This window comes from Rousettus aegyptiacus, unplaced genomic scaffold (genome assembly GCF_014176215.1).
Source record: "Rousettus aegyptiacus isolate mRouAeg1 unplaced genomic scaffold, mRouAeg1.p scaffold_m13_p_1, whole genome shotgun sequence".
Lineage (NCBI taxonomy): Eukaryota > Metazoa > Chordata > Mammalia > Chiroptera > Pteropodidae > Rousettus > Rousettus aegyptiacus.
In genome coordinates, this window is record NW_023416284.1 from 170,980,011 (window position 1) to 170,993,491 (window position 13,481).

Genomic DNA, 13,481 nt, shown 5'->3' on the forward strand with positions numbered 1-13,481 from the left:
CATATGCTAAAAACAGCGTAATAAACTTTTGTGTGTCCTATGATAGAAGTGCAGATTATTGTGAGGGCACAAATGAGCAAATGATGAACTCTATTTGTTGGGATGGTTAGAAGTTGCTTCACAGAGGAAAGGATAATTGAATATTAAAGGATTAGTCAGTGTGTTCCAGGTAGATAAGGAGACAAGTTATCTTTCCTAAATGAACCTCTCAAGTGCGAAGGCCTAGAGTTGTACAGTAGACTAGATTATTTGAAGAAATTGCAGACTTTTGGACCTAGGTGGAAGGAAGAGTGAAAGCGAAGAAGTGGTGCAGGAAGAGCAAGAAGTGAAATAAAAGCGGGGAGTAGCCTAGGGCGTGATGATGGCGAATGCTCAATACCTTGAGAAATCATTTGGATTTTATTCCATTAGCAATATGGCAGCATAGAATGATTTTAAATAGGGAAACGATATGGTCAGATTTGTGTCTTGCTAAATCTAGTCATGCTATGGAGGATGGACTGGATGGAGAGACTCTGGAGACAGGGAGAGACCATTAGAACACCATTGCAGCTGGTGAGCTCAGATAGGGTGCAGACTTGGACTAAGGCAATATCAGGAGGAATGGAGAGAAGGGGAGCAATCTATAGGTCAGGTAGCGCCTTTTATAGAGATAAGGAGGACATCAGCAGGTAGAATCTGGAGAGAAAGATAAGCTCAGTTTGGATCTTGTTGAGATAGATATGCACATAAGGAGCACTTGATATACATGAGTTGAATGATTAAATGAATGATGACGTGAGAGTGGGCTAATGAAAATGTCTGACCTGGAGACAGAGATGAGCACATAGGTGACTGATGAAGTTAAGGGAAAGGATTGAAACCACTTAGGGGTCAACTGGTAAAGCAGGAAGAGGTGAGGGCCTGGAATAGAACCCTGGGGAACACCACCATTAAAGAGCAAATCAATTTAGGAGAAAGAGCTGAAAATGTGACTGAGAATACTGGGGCAGAGTGGTAAGATGGGAAACCCATAAAGCATAAAGTCACAGAAACCAAGTGAGGGGAGAATTTTAATGTTGGGGGTTCAGAAGTAGGCAGCACTTATGCTGGAAATAAATCAACTATGTAGATAACGAAAAAGATTTCATGAATCTTTTAGGAGCCATCAGTGACTTTTGCTTAAGAATTTTAAATGGTAGTAAAGGGGGAATGTGGCTTGCAGTAGGTCAAAGAGTGAATAAGAGGTGAAGAGAAATGGTCATTCAGTGTAGTTTTTTTCCAGGAGTCGATTGGGAGGGGAGAGAGATGCAGGAAGTGGTGAAGAAGAATCTAGGGTCAATGGAGGAATTTTTATTTACTTTCTTTTGTTGTTTGATTATTTTATTTATTTTTTAGCAGCTTTATTGAGGAATAATTGTCATACAAACACTATATGAGTTCAAAGTGTACGACTTTTTCTTATTCTTGCCTTGTGTTTAATGCCATGAGTGCCTACACCACCACCGTTTTCCCAAATAGGGATCTATCCTGCTCTAATCATTCTGTTTCTCCAGCAAATCTTCTCAAAACAAGCACTGAACAGGGAATGAGAAGACTTGGATTCTAGTCTAATGTCTTGTCTCAACCAGTTTTATGATCCTGGGCAAATCATTTAATTTCTATGACTTTCAGCTTACTTATTTTCAAATCTGTATAGTTGAGAAGACTTTTTCTAATTCCATCTTTCTATGGATTATTCCAAGATTTTTGGCTTGACAAGGAGTTTTTGAAAGATGGAATTGTCATCAACTATGAATACCAGTAAGCTTAAAAAGTTGCTTCATTATAAGAGTCTAAAACAAATTTTAGCAATTGTTTCTTAGCTAGCTTCTCATTTTAAACAACATACTCAGGAAGGGCCAATTCTATACATGGTAAAGGTGTCAATGTGCCATTGACACTCTTCCATACAAAGGTATAAACGTATTTGTTAATAGATAACAACGTAAATGGCATCTGTCTTCAGGGTTACTTGTGTTGCAATCATATTCAAAACCTTTAAGCAACATTCTAACAGTTTAGATTCGATAGATAGAAATAAGAGATGGGGGATTTTGGAGGGCAAGTACCTTCCTGGTACCTGAAATAATGCCACATTGACATCTTTACCATATATAGAATTGGCCCTTCCTGAGTATGTTGTTTAAAATGAGAAGCTAGCTAAGAAACAATTGCTAAAATTTGTTTTAGACTTTTATAATGAAGCAACTTTTTCAGTTTACTGGTATTCACAGTTGATGACAATTCCATCTTTCAAAAACTCCTTGTCAAGCCAAAAATCTTGGAGTAATCCTAGAGTCACATATGCATTTTTAATTCCTCCCCACATTCATGCCTTTGAAAAATCAAATTGGCTCTACCTATAAACATACTGGCTCTATCCAGCGGCTGAGCATTTCTCACTCTCCCTGCTGCTACCAGCCTGGTGATCGTCTTTTGTCTATATTATTGCAATAGTCTCCTAATTAGTCTTAGTGCTTCCACTCTTTTCTTCCTGCTGTATGTTCTCAAAGAAGCCAGAGTAATCTTATTAAATAAATCATAACTCAGATCATTTCGCTTTTCTGCTCAAACTTGTTTAATGGCTTTCCATTTCATGTAGGATAAAACACAAACTCTTTACAATGGCCTGAAAAGTTCTGTATAAACTGGTTTCCCATTTGTTCTCTGACCTCATTTCCTACAACTCTCTCCCTCATTCACTTTGTTCCAGGCAGGATGATGTTCTTATGAGTCTTCCATCGTGCCATGAACGTTCAGGCCTCAGAACCTTTCGCTGGATGTTTCTTAGGCTTAGAACACTCCTATATGTCTTCGAGGCTCATTCCCTTATTTTGTTCAAATTTCACCTCAATGAGCCCTGACTATCCCATTTAAAATTAAATTCCACTCTCTAGTTTCCAATTTACACTTCTGTTCCCTAATCTGCAGTTCTTATTTTCACCATGGCACTGTGATATCTATCTATATCTATATCTATATCTATATCTATATCATCATCTATATCATCTATATCTATATCTATCTAATCTATCTATCTATATCTATCTATATCTATCTATCTATCTATATCTATCTATCTAATCTATATCTATATCTATATCTAATCTATCTATCTATATCTATATCTATCTATATATAGATAGATATAGATAGATAGATTAGATATAGATAGATATAGATAGATTAGATAGATAGATAGATAAATAAACTTGTTTATTATGTTTAATATTTGTTGTTTAATTCTTATTTTGTTTCTGGTAGAAAGAAATCAGAGTTGTGCATGCATGTGCGTGTGTGTGCGTGTGTGTGTAGTTAATTCACTGCTGTATCTCAATCACTTAGAAAAGTTACTGGCACAATGTAGGCACTCTATTAATTGCTGTTGAATAAACAACAGTAACAACAACAACAGCTGTTATAGTCTGAATGTTTGTGTCCCCCTCCCCGTTGCAATCGCTTAGAAAAGTGCCTGGTAAAATATAGGGACTCTATTAATACTTAATGTTGTTGAATTGACAACAGCAACAACAATGGCTGTTATGATCTGAATGTTTGTATCCCTCCTCCCAAATTCATTTGCTGAAACCAAACCCCCAAGGTAATTGTATGAGGAGGTAGGGCCTTTGAAAGGTGATTAGATCATGAGGGTGGGGATCTAAGAATGGAATTAGTGCCCTTATGAAAGAGGCTCCATTTAGGTCTCTCACTGCTCCTGCTATGAGAGCATGCAACAACCAGTCTGTGACCTGGAGGAGGGCCCTCCCCTGACCATTCTGATGCCCTGGTTTTGGACTTCCAGCTTCCAGAACTGTGAGAAAGAAACCTCTGCTGTTTGTAAGCTACCCAGTCCCTTGTATTTTGCAATGGCATCCTGAAAGGACAAAGACAATGGCTGTTTATATTCACATAGCAATTTAGAGTTTTTAAAGTACATTTGCTTTATCTTTAGAAGGGTCCAATAAATATGGAAATCCTTGGGGACCCTCCCAATAACATCATTGCCAACCAGATTTTCTAGGAAAAGTAGAGACTACGGGACTGGGAGAGAGGGCACACATGCAAGATAAGCAGTCACGCTGCAAATTCCATTTTACTTAAGTGCTTTGGTGAGAGTGGCCAGTTGGACTAATGATTTCTAGGCTGAGGCTATAGAAAATAGAAAATGATTCCAGAGGTGGGATAAAGAAGGCATTAAAAAATGAGCACCACCTAAATCACAATTTTATTTATAGCTGTCCCTTTTTGAACATTATAATCAGAGAATATTGTGTTGGGTTGGTTGAGACACCAGTAAAATTGACACCAGTAAAGGAACAGTAAAATCGGTTTTCTTATCAAGTCATGGCCAGATTTGTGTATATGTGGTTTATGCATTGAGAATGTAATAGGGAAAACACCATGCAGGCAATTTGAGGATAACAATGAATGGAAATAGATACAGTGGAAAACTAGGGCCTTTTGTTTGGAATTTGTCCATTTAGTCTGATACAGCCTAATGATTCTTTAGTGGTAACAGAAGAAAACCCCCATCCAATTTTGTTTTTGAAATATTAGCAAATTTAGCCTGAGAATAAAAGCATCAAAAATATCTCTCATATATCTTGTGAGAAACAAAGCTGCTCGGGCCTGCAAAAGCAAACAAATATTTTATTTCTCCCTGAAAAGATCAAGTCTCTAACTAGAGTATAAGCATTTATGTTTAGCTACAATCGACTAGAATATGAAGCAACTGAAAGACTAGGATAGCTCTTCTGAGCAGAAAGAGAAGAAGGTCGTTTTTAAAATTCTACCTGTGGTTATCTGTCACATTTAATTAGTTTGATAAAATCAAGTAAACATGATTTTGTAACTGAAAAGTTGTGAATGGAAGATTAAATATAAAATAATTAGACTTCAGAATATAGGAATTTGCTGCTCTGTCTCTAAAGTTAATTTGCACATAGGAGATGTATAGTTTGAATGAAAGATATTAATTATATATTTAATCGGAATATGGAAAATAACACAAACTAAAATATACCATCAATGTAATAAATTAACAGCTTTACTGTTTGCTTCACATACATGATCAACTAAATTTAATTAAAATCTTTTCCTTGCAAAAATATACATGACATGAAACTGTTCTTAAGCTATTCTGAAAGACTGCTGAATTTATCTGTTCAGCAAATAATAATAGGAATTGAAGCCACGTAACAGTTTCTCCCAAGTGCAACCATCTATATCTCTGCAAGGACAGATGTTCAAATTATGGGATTCTTTTCTATGTGATAGATTTACCTCTCAATCTAAAAGTTAGTCTAGCTCTCACTTATCCTTCTACAACCCTATTAGAACTTTATTTCGTTTTTTTCATTGAATGTCTAGCTCCAGCCATAGGAACTAGATGTTCAATAACTTGATAATGAACAGTTAAGCTATTTAAAAAATAGTTATTTATTTTCAATCTCTTGAAATAACAACTATTGAAGATAATTATATCAATGAGTAATTATTCCAGAATGTAATATTTAGCCTCTCACACTGGTAGGGAGATTGTCATCAAAACAGAGTATGTTTGTATGTCCTAATATCTGGGATGAAATTATCTGGAGGTACATATAATTTTTTTAAATGAAAAATGCATGGCTATTAATTTAACTGTGCATTTTTAAAGCATTAATTTGTCAGCTAGGAAAGATTTTATATGCAATTAACAGAATTCCTGATGGATTTTGGCTGAAATAATAAAGGCTATAGCAGCTTGAGGATAACGTTTCATTTCGTTAGCATCTCCATGCTTTCATTGGGCTTCCCTTCATGATCTCAAGATGGTTGCAGCAGCTCTAGACAACAGGACCACACAATGAGTATCCTGAGCAGAAAGAGGCAGGGGCACAAAGCTTTATTCTTGCAAGGACTATCTTTTCATATAGGAACAAAATTTTATCCCAAAGCTTCTCAGCAGACTTTCTCTTACATCTCATTGAACATAACTATTGTCATGCGGCCACCTCTAGCTCCGAGAAATATGGGAAAGAGTATCTAATGAAACAGAATGAGATAATGGGATTTCCATGACTAGTTTACATCAATCATGAGTCATTTTGCAGGGCTAGTGAAAAGACCTACTTTCCCTGCAATCAAGAAATCTTAGCTAGCTACTGAATTCAACTAAGATTCTGGTAAAAACTTGACAAGATACAGAGTAAGATTTTTTTTTTTTTCTATCCTGGAATTATAGCTAAGACTCAAAGTTGGCAATAAAAACAAGTATATTTCTCATTACGATCCATACCCACCAGTGGTTGGGGCTGGTCAGTGTCCTTTAGGACTTGCGGAGGTGTGCTGTTTCTGAGAAGAGGCTCTGATGCCACTCACTTATCTTGTCCCTCATAGTCATTATAAGAGGAAGTAGTGGGATTTGGAAGATGCCATGTTTGTGAACAAAGACCATTCCCTTCTCTCCCTCTCCTCAAGGCTAAGAAAGGGAGAGATCCCAAGAGAATGATTTGAAGATGGTAATGACGGCAAGGAGACAGGCATTTCGTTTTCTGAATGATATCCACTCCTTTCTGTCTTTTTGTGTTCTCGAATCAATTGGCGGCATAGACACAAGAATCCTAGTGAACTCATAGAAACTACTTGTCACATTATTTACTTATTCTCTGCTCTTTTAGCATAAATGCACATTATGTGGATGGTTTATTGACTCCTGTGCCCAATATTTCTGAATACTTATGTGACGTATAGCTGTAAAAAGTTAATGGGGATATATTTTGGTGTTATTGTAATGGTATCTTAACTACAGACCCAAGAATATCCAGATTATCTCTTCTCCCTTTTACATACCCCTCCAGGTTTCTATGCAAGCCACATGTCTAAGGAACAATAGAATGGACATCCAAGAACTACATTATCAATGACCACACAGGATTCCAACAAACCCCTGATAAAGTAGAACCTTAGACCCTAGCCCTAAGCAGCAACCCTCCTCTGTTTGACCCCACCCCTCAGCTGGCTCAGGTATGCTCAGTAATGGAGGAATCAGCACAGTGAAGAGACCAAGACAAGTAACATGCGTGAAACCAGTCATTCCTGTCCCAAATCTACACCTGTAGAATCATAGTCCTAGCTTGGATTAATGTGGGTATCAGAAGGCCTTTGAATAAGACGTGGAATTAAAATTTTAAAATGAACAGGACTAAGTATAAAAAAACTGAGATCAGACTGTTCTAATAACTAAAATGGCTAAAAAAAATATTTAATCTGGATGCGATTGTGAGAGAACAGTTGCTCAGAAGGAAGAAGAAGTCCAGTGGGAGAAACTTGGAACAGGGTTGGTTTTTTTTTTTTTTGAAAAAAAGAAAGCAAAAACTATTTCAACTTCATAAACTCTCCAATAAACTGGTCTAGAGGTGTTTATTGTGTCTGTGTGTCAATTACATGGTTGTCATGTCTGTGCTGTAGTGTATGTGTGTTTTTATGTAGGTATTATAGGTATGTCTAAATTTATTATTAGCTATGAACTCAAAATATAAAATAGAAAACTTGTATTAAAGGACAGAAACTTATCTAAAACAAGCAAAGGGCAATGAGAAAAGCCAGGCACCAAGGAGTATAACTGTGGAGAAAACTGACTCAGTTAGTAGGATACCAATGTTTATCCAAATCCTCCAGGAAGTTTTCTCATGGAGTAAGCATTATTCTTATGGAGCATATATTCTCCTTATACAATTGCTGTGAGTCAATCACAGATTTAACTTTGAGTTTTCTAGAAGCCAATACAAAACAGAAGTGTATTTTTATATGTGATTCAAGGTAGCATAATATAGAAGTTAAGTAGTTGCTTAAAAATACGGTTATCATTAATATGAAGACCAGAAAGAGATGTCCCCTGAACGTCTCAAAAGAATACTCTGTACTATAACAATGGCATCCTCAACCTTATTCTTCCTGAAGAGCCAATCATGTGTTTCATAAGATTGTATAAAAATATGACAATTTGAATGAAATAAAGCAACACTTACCATTTTGATTACAAAAATTATTGTATCACCTATGACATTGTATATGTGTGTGTGCGTGTAGGAGTGTGTGTGTGCATAGACCTTTAACAAATATTTGTTTAATGAATGAATGAATAAACAGATAGATAAATATATTCCTTTTAGTCATTCAATGGACTGACTCCTGGACTTTCTGGTATTTTGCCTTATAATGTCAGTCAAAATTTGAGCACTTCCTTTTGAAAGAGACACTTAGCAATATTATCAGAATGCTTTAAAACATGGCTTATAAAAGAACACAATTTTTCATATTGTGGACACAGGATGGATATGTAAGTTCACAGTAAACATTTTATTTTAAGCTTCAAAGTTAAATCAATAATTACAATAAAGACCTGACCCCAAATTAAGATCTTAAAATACTTACAGTAACCAGAAGCTATTTTCTTTAGCAGGCTCCTTCTACGTTGAAATTTGTAATTGATAAAAACAAAGCAGAACAAAATTACATGCACAATGGGGAAATGTCAGCAATTGCTACTCCTTTGTACCTTACAGACTCTCACTCCCTTTTTATTACATACCCTAGAGCAGACTATCAGGGCTTTATGAAATTTCTGACTTGGCAATCCTAAAAAAAAACAAACAAATGAACAACAAACAAACATAAACAAACAAAAGCAGGTCATAATGGTTTAGCATACACTTTTTGGAAGGAGTAGGCTGTACAGATGACCCTATCCAGTCATACCAACACTTAACTTGATTTTGTGCCCAAATACATGTCTTCCTTTCCTTCCAAGCTAATCTTGTTTCCCACTCCTGTAATGCCTCTTTTCCTTCAAAACGTACTATGTCCCACCTGGAAGGGGCGTCTCCTCATCTTTCCTTTTCTCTTTTAAAACTAAGCTCAAGTTTTAACTCCTCTATCATGTAGTCTCTGACTCTAGCCATGATCCACTGTGAAATGTCTTCTCAGCTCTTATGTGTTTAATGAAATGTGGTCATTCATGGTAGATGATGTTGCTTTACATTGTTCTTATACCTTTCTTGCATCCTTAAATTCAAAATCTACCAATTTTTAAATAGAAAGCCTCTCAAAAGTGATGAAAATGAAGTTTTGTATCACTTAAGTAATTTGGCTTTCTAATGTTATCTTACCATTTAGCATTAAAACGATTTTATTTCGTAAGATATTCTCATGGTGTTTTAGAGCAGAGTTTCTTGACGGTGGATTGTGGGAGCACTAGAGATTCCGCAAAGATCACTTTGTAATCTACTAGAAATGTAATATTTTAAAAGAAGTTTCTCTAATGTAAGGCTAGCTAACCCATTCGATTTCTTTGGTTTTGCCTAGTTTATATCAACTCACCAGCAGAATTTTGCATTGTTGTAAATAATGAATTTTAATTTGTCACCTCCGTAAAGAGAATATAGAAGAATTAATTATCATTCTTGGCAATAAAAGGACCATTTACCATTTGGATAGACACTCTTCGGGACTTTGTTATAGATAGCACGTATTCTACAGTTTACATCTTTATATACAATAACATATTAAAAAAGATTCTTCAACCCAATTATTGCTTTTTATAAATGTAATCATCAGAATAACAATATGATTTTAAACTGTTCCCTCTAGTAACAACAATCACTTATTGAGTGTCTTTGTGACAGGTAGTCATAGGTACTGTTCATTCATAATCAATCTTCAAAATAATTCCATGCTGCTATTATTTGTATTTTAATATTAAAGAAATGGAGGCTGAGAGAGCATGAGTAACTTGCTCAAAGTTATCTAGTTATGTCATAAGTAGGTAGGAAATATAGGATTCAAAAACACGTCTGCCCGAATCCAGAATGTATACTCATTCATTCGTTTGACGTTGCCTTCCTATGAAAAATGAATAGAGATACAAACGATTATAAGAGTTAGAAGAAATATACAGGCAAGAGAGTAGTCACCTGGTAGCTTTAAATTTTGCTCTCTTTTTTTTTGTAATTAAATTTATTGGGGTGACATTGGTTAATAAGATTATATGTTTCAAGCGTACAATATTATAATATATCATCTATATGTTGCATTGTGTTCTCATCACCCAAAGTTTAGTTTCCTTCTGTCACCTGGTATTTTTAGTTTTTCGTGGCTAGTTAATTAAATATTGCTTGTCTATCAAGAAAACTGATTAAAATCTGTTTCAGCACTCTGTGCCTTTTAAAAGCATTTCTTTATTTCTGCCTTTCCCTGGATTTAGTTCATGAGAAATTATTTTAGCTTTATACTCTTTCTAATTAGGATTCATTATATCTAGCCCCTGTAAATGACAGCCCGGGTTTTGGTGAGTTTTACCAACTGTGCCTTTTCTCTTTTGAGTGAAAACTAAAAGAATATCAAGGGGAAAAAAGTATGTCTTATCTCACTCCCTATAGGAGCAAACATGTACCCTATAATTATGTCCTTCAATAAGTTCATAGTTACTCACGGAAGAATATGTTTACTAACAAAAACTATCACAATTTTATTATTCTAATTTTACTTCTTTTTCTCTCACCAGGTCATTATTTCTAAGAACCGGTGCTCTATTTTAAAGTAAAACTTTTCAGCCCATTTAGAGTTCAAATGTTCTTAGTGTTTTACAATCTTTCGTCTGCCGTCTTTCAGATTAATTACTTTTGATTTTTTTTATTATTCTATTTTACTTTGGCATGTAACTTATTCCACTTTTAAAATTTTTAATGGTTGTTCTAAGATTTATAACATACATTATTAACTTATCTCACTATTACCTTCAGGTATTATTGTAGCACTTCACATAGAATGTAAGAACCTTACAAAAATATGCAGCAGTATATTTCCATTTTCTTTCTCCCATTCTTGTATTCTTGCCATGCATTTTACTTCCATGTTTGTTTTAAATCATAGTATAGCATTCCTATTTTCATTTTGGACAATTATGTTTTAAAGGGATTTTTTTAAAAGCTTGCCTTCCAACTTCTATTTTAAAGTTCTCAGCCTTCTGTTGTCTATCTCTTCTAGCCCCTAACTTGTAGTTATAGACACCTCATACAAAAGAGTTTTGATTTGCTTAAAATCTTAGCTTGGCATGCCAGGTGCTCCTCAAATTGACCCCAGTTTGATATTTAAGACTTACTTCCCATTCCTTCTCCAGCTTCATCATAATTATTTTATACTTCTTGTACTTTTCCTTAAATGACATGCTCTTTCATGTTTATACACTGGCATATATACCGTTATTACTTAGAATGCCCTTTCAAAATTTTCTCACCTAAGAAATCCCAATTGTCTGGAAGAGGTTCAATAATAGCCCCTAAAAGATATGTCCATCTAGAACCTGTGAAGGTGACCTTTTAGATATAGTTAATGTAAGGATCTTGAGGTGAGATTATTCTGGATTAGGGTAGACCCTAAATCCAATGACAAAATTTTGTGGAAAAGAAGGGGAAAGGACACACAAAAGAGGTAATATGAAGACAAGGGCAGAGACTGGCGTAATACATTGACAAGACAGCAGCCATCAGAAACTAGAAGAGAGGAGCGGAATGGAGTCTCTCTCAGAAACTACAGCAATAACTGAGCCAGGCAAGACCTTAATTTCAAACTTTGGCCTCCAGAAATGTGAGAAAATAAATTTATCTTGTTTTCAGTCACCAAAATGGGAGTACTTTGTTATGACAGCCCTGAGAAAATGATACAGTCTCAGAAGACCTGGGGTCAAATGTTGCTATATGGAGGGTTACAAAGTCCTAGACTGTTACACTGTTAACACTGAGGATGTTTAAAAGGACTTAAAAATTATATCTAACCAATGTACTATATACTTGAAACTAATAGTAAAATAAAATTTATAAAAGTAAAAAAAAAAATTAAAAAGTCAAAAAACAAACAAACAAAAGTTCACTGGTATAGGCTTTACTTAGGAAGTTTAAAAATTTTTTTTATCTAATTTTTTTCATTTATGAAACAAAACTAAAAGTAATCTGAAAGGATTATTTTGAGAGTTTCATAGTATGTAAATTTAGTAGCTTTAGGAATTGAAGTTTTATGCTTTGATAATGAAGGTAGTTTTGGAACTAAATTTTTTTCCAGAAAATATTTTATAATAGTATTTATTAATCATTTGAGGTACACATATTAGTATTTTAAAAAAAAATAGCTACATAAAAAACATGTGAAACTTATGATATGAAAGAGAAACTCAACTGCAATATGAGTAATAAATTTATTTTTTGTAATTGGCTCTGAAATTAGTTTTCTTTTTATATATATCCCAAATTATATACTTTTCCCCCCATTTTGTTTTCAGTATTGTTATGGTAAACTATTAATACAACAGTTAATTTATAATATATACATGCACTTGTGTATCTATATATTAGGAAAGCAAGTTATTTGTACATTATTTGCATCAGTGGGGATGTACACCTTTATATAGGCCCTTCTTCCAAGTGTTAGAACTTTGACTTATTAAATCACTTATAAGGTAATTATCCCACAGAGAGCTAAGAAAATAGAAATGTCAGCATAGTTACAGAATCAAGGCTAAAAGTAAAATCGTTAGTTGAATTGGAGTCAGAAGTTGAGAACCCAACTTCACAGTGAAGCCAAATGTTATTTTGAAAAGGAATTAGGAATCCTTATAAAAGCTCCTTAATATGGGGAACATTTGAAAACCACTCCACTTGCTTAGCCTGGAAGGAAACCTACTAATCTCTATATTATAGATTTAGGTTCTCAGAATTCTTTCACTATTTTTTGATACAACATAATTTTATTATGAATCTGTTCTATGCATGGATCTGTTCCATAGGTTACACAAATACAAGTTGGTCAATTCTTAAACTCAAGAATCATGTAGTCTTTCTTCTTGATCATGTAAAACACACAATAAAGATATTTTTTGGTGTAGATTTATGTGACAAAGTTCATAGGAGATCACAAAAGGCAGCAATCAATCGGATCAATGTTTTCTGAAGGCCTCCAAACAGGAGATGAGACCAGAGCTGAGCCTTCCAGGATGGATGAGATTGGCATGGCAGTGAGAGCACAAACCTGAGATAATGAGGCAGAAATAAGAGTAACTTTCATAAGTACAGTGGAGAGATGCATTTATAAGTGAATATTAACTGTGGGGTGCGAATTAGGCTGGTGAGATCTGCATTTAAATCACCCTAGAAATATAGTGTTGTGTCATTTAAAGACTCATGGGAGATTGAATTACTAATAGAAAGAACTTTATGGTTCTTTGCAGTAGGAAATTCCTTGATGAAATCTAATCCCCCAATTTATGAAATCTTGGGAACAAAATTATTAGGCCTACTTTGATTTGCATGTGTGCTATAGATATTACAAGTCTTCCGATACGGGTACTAATATACACTGAATTGGGACTGGAAACTTCATTTTTGAAGCTGTGATGTATCATTTTATTTAATCTCACTCTCTTACAA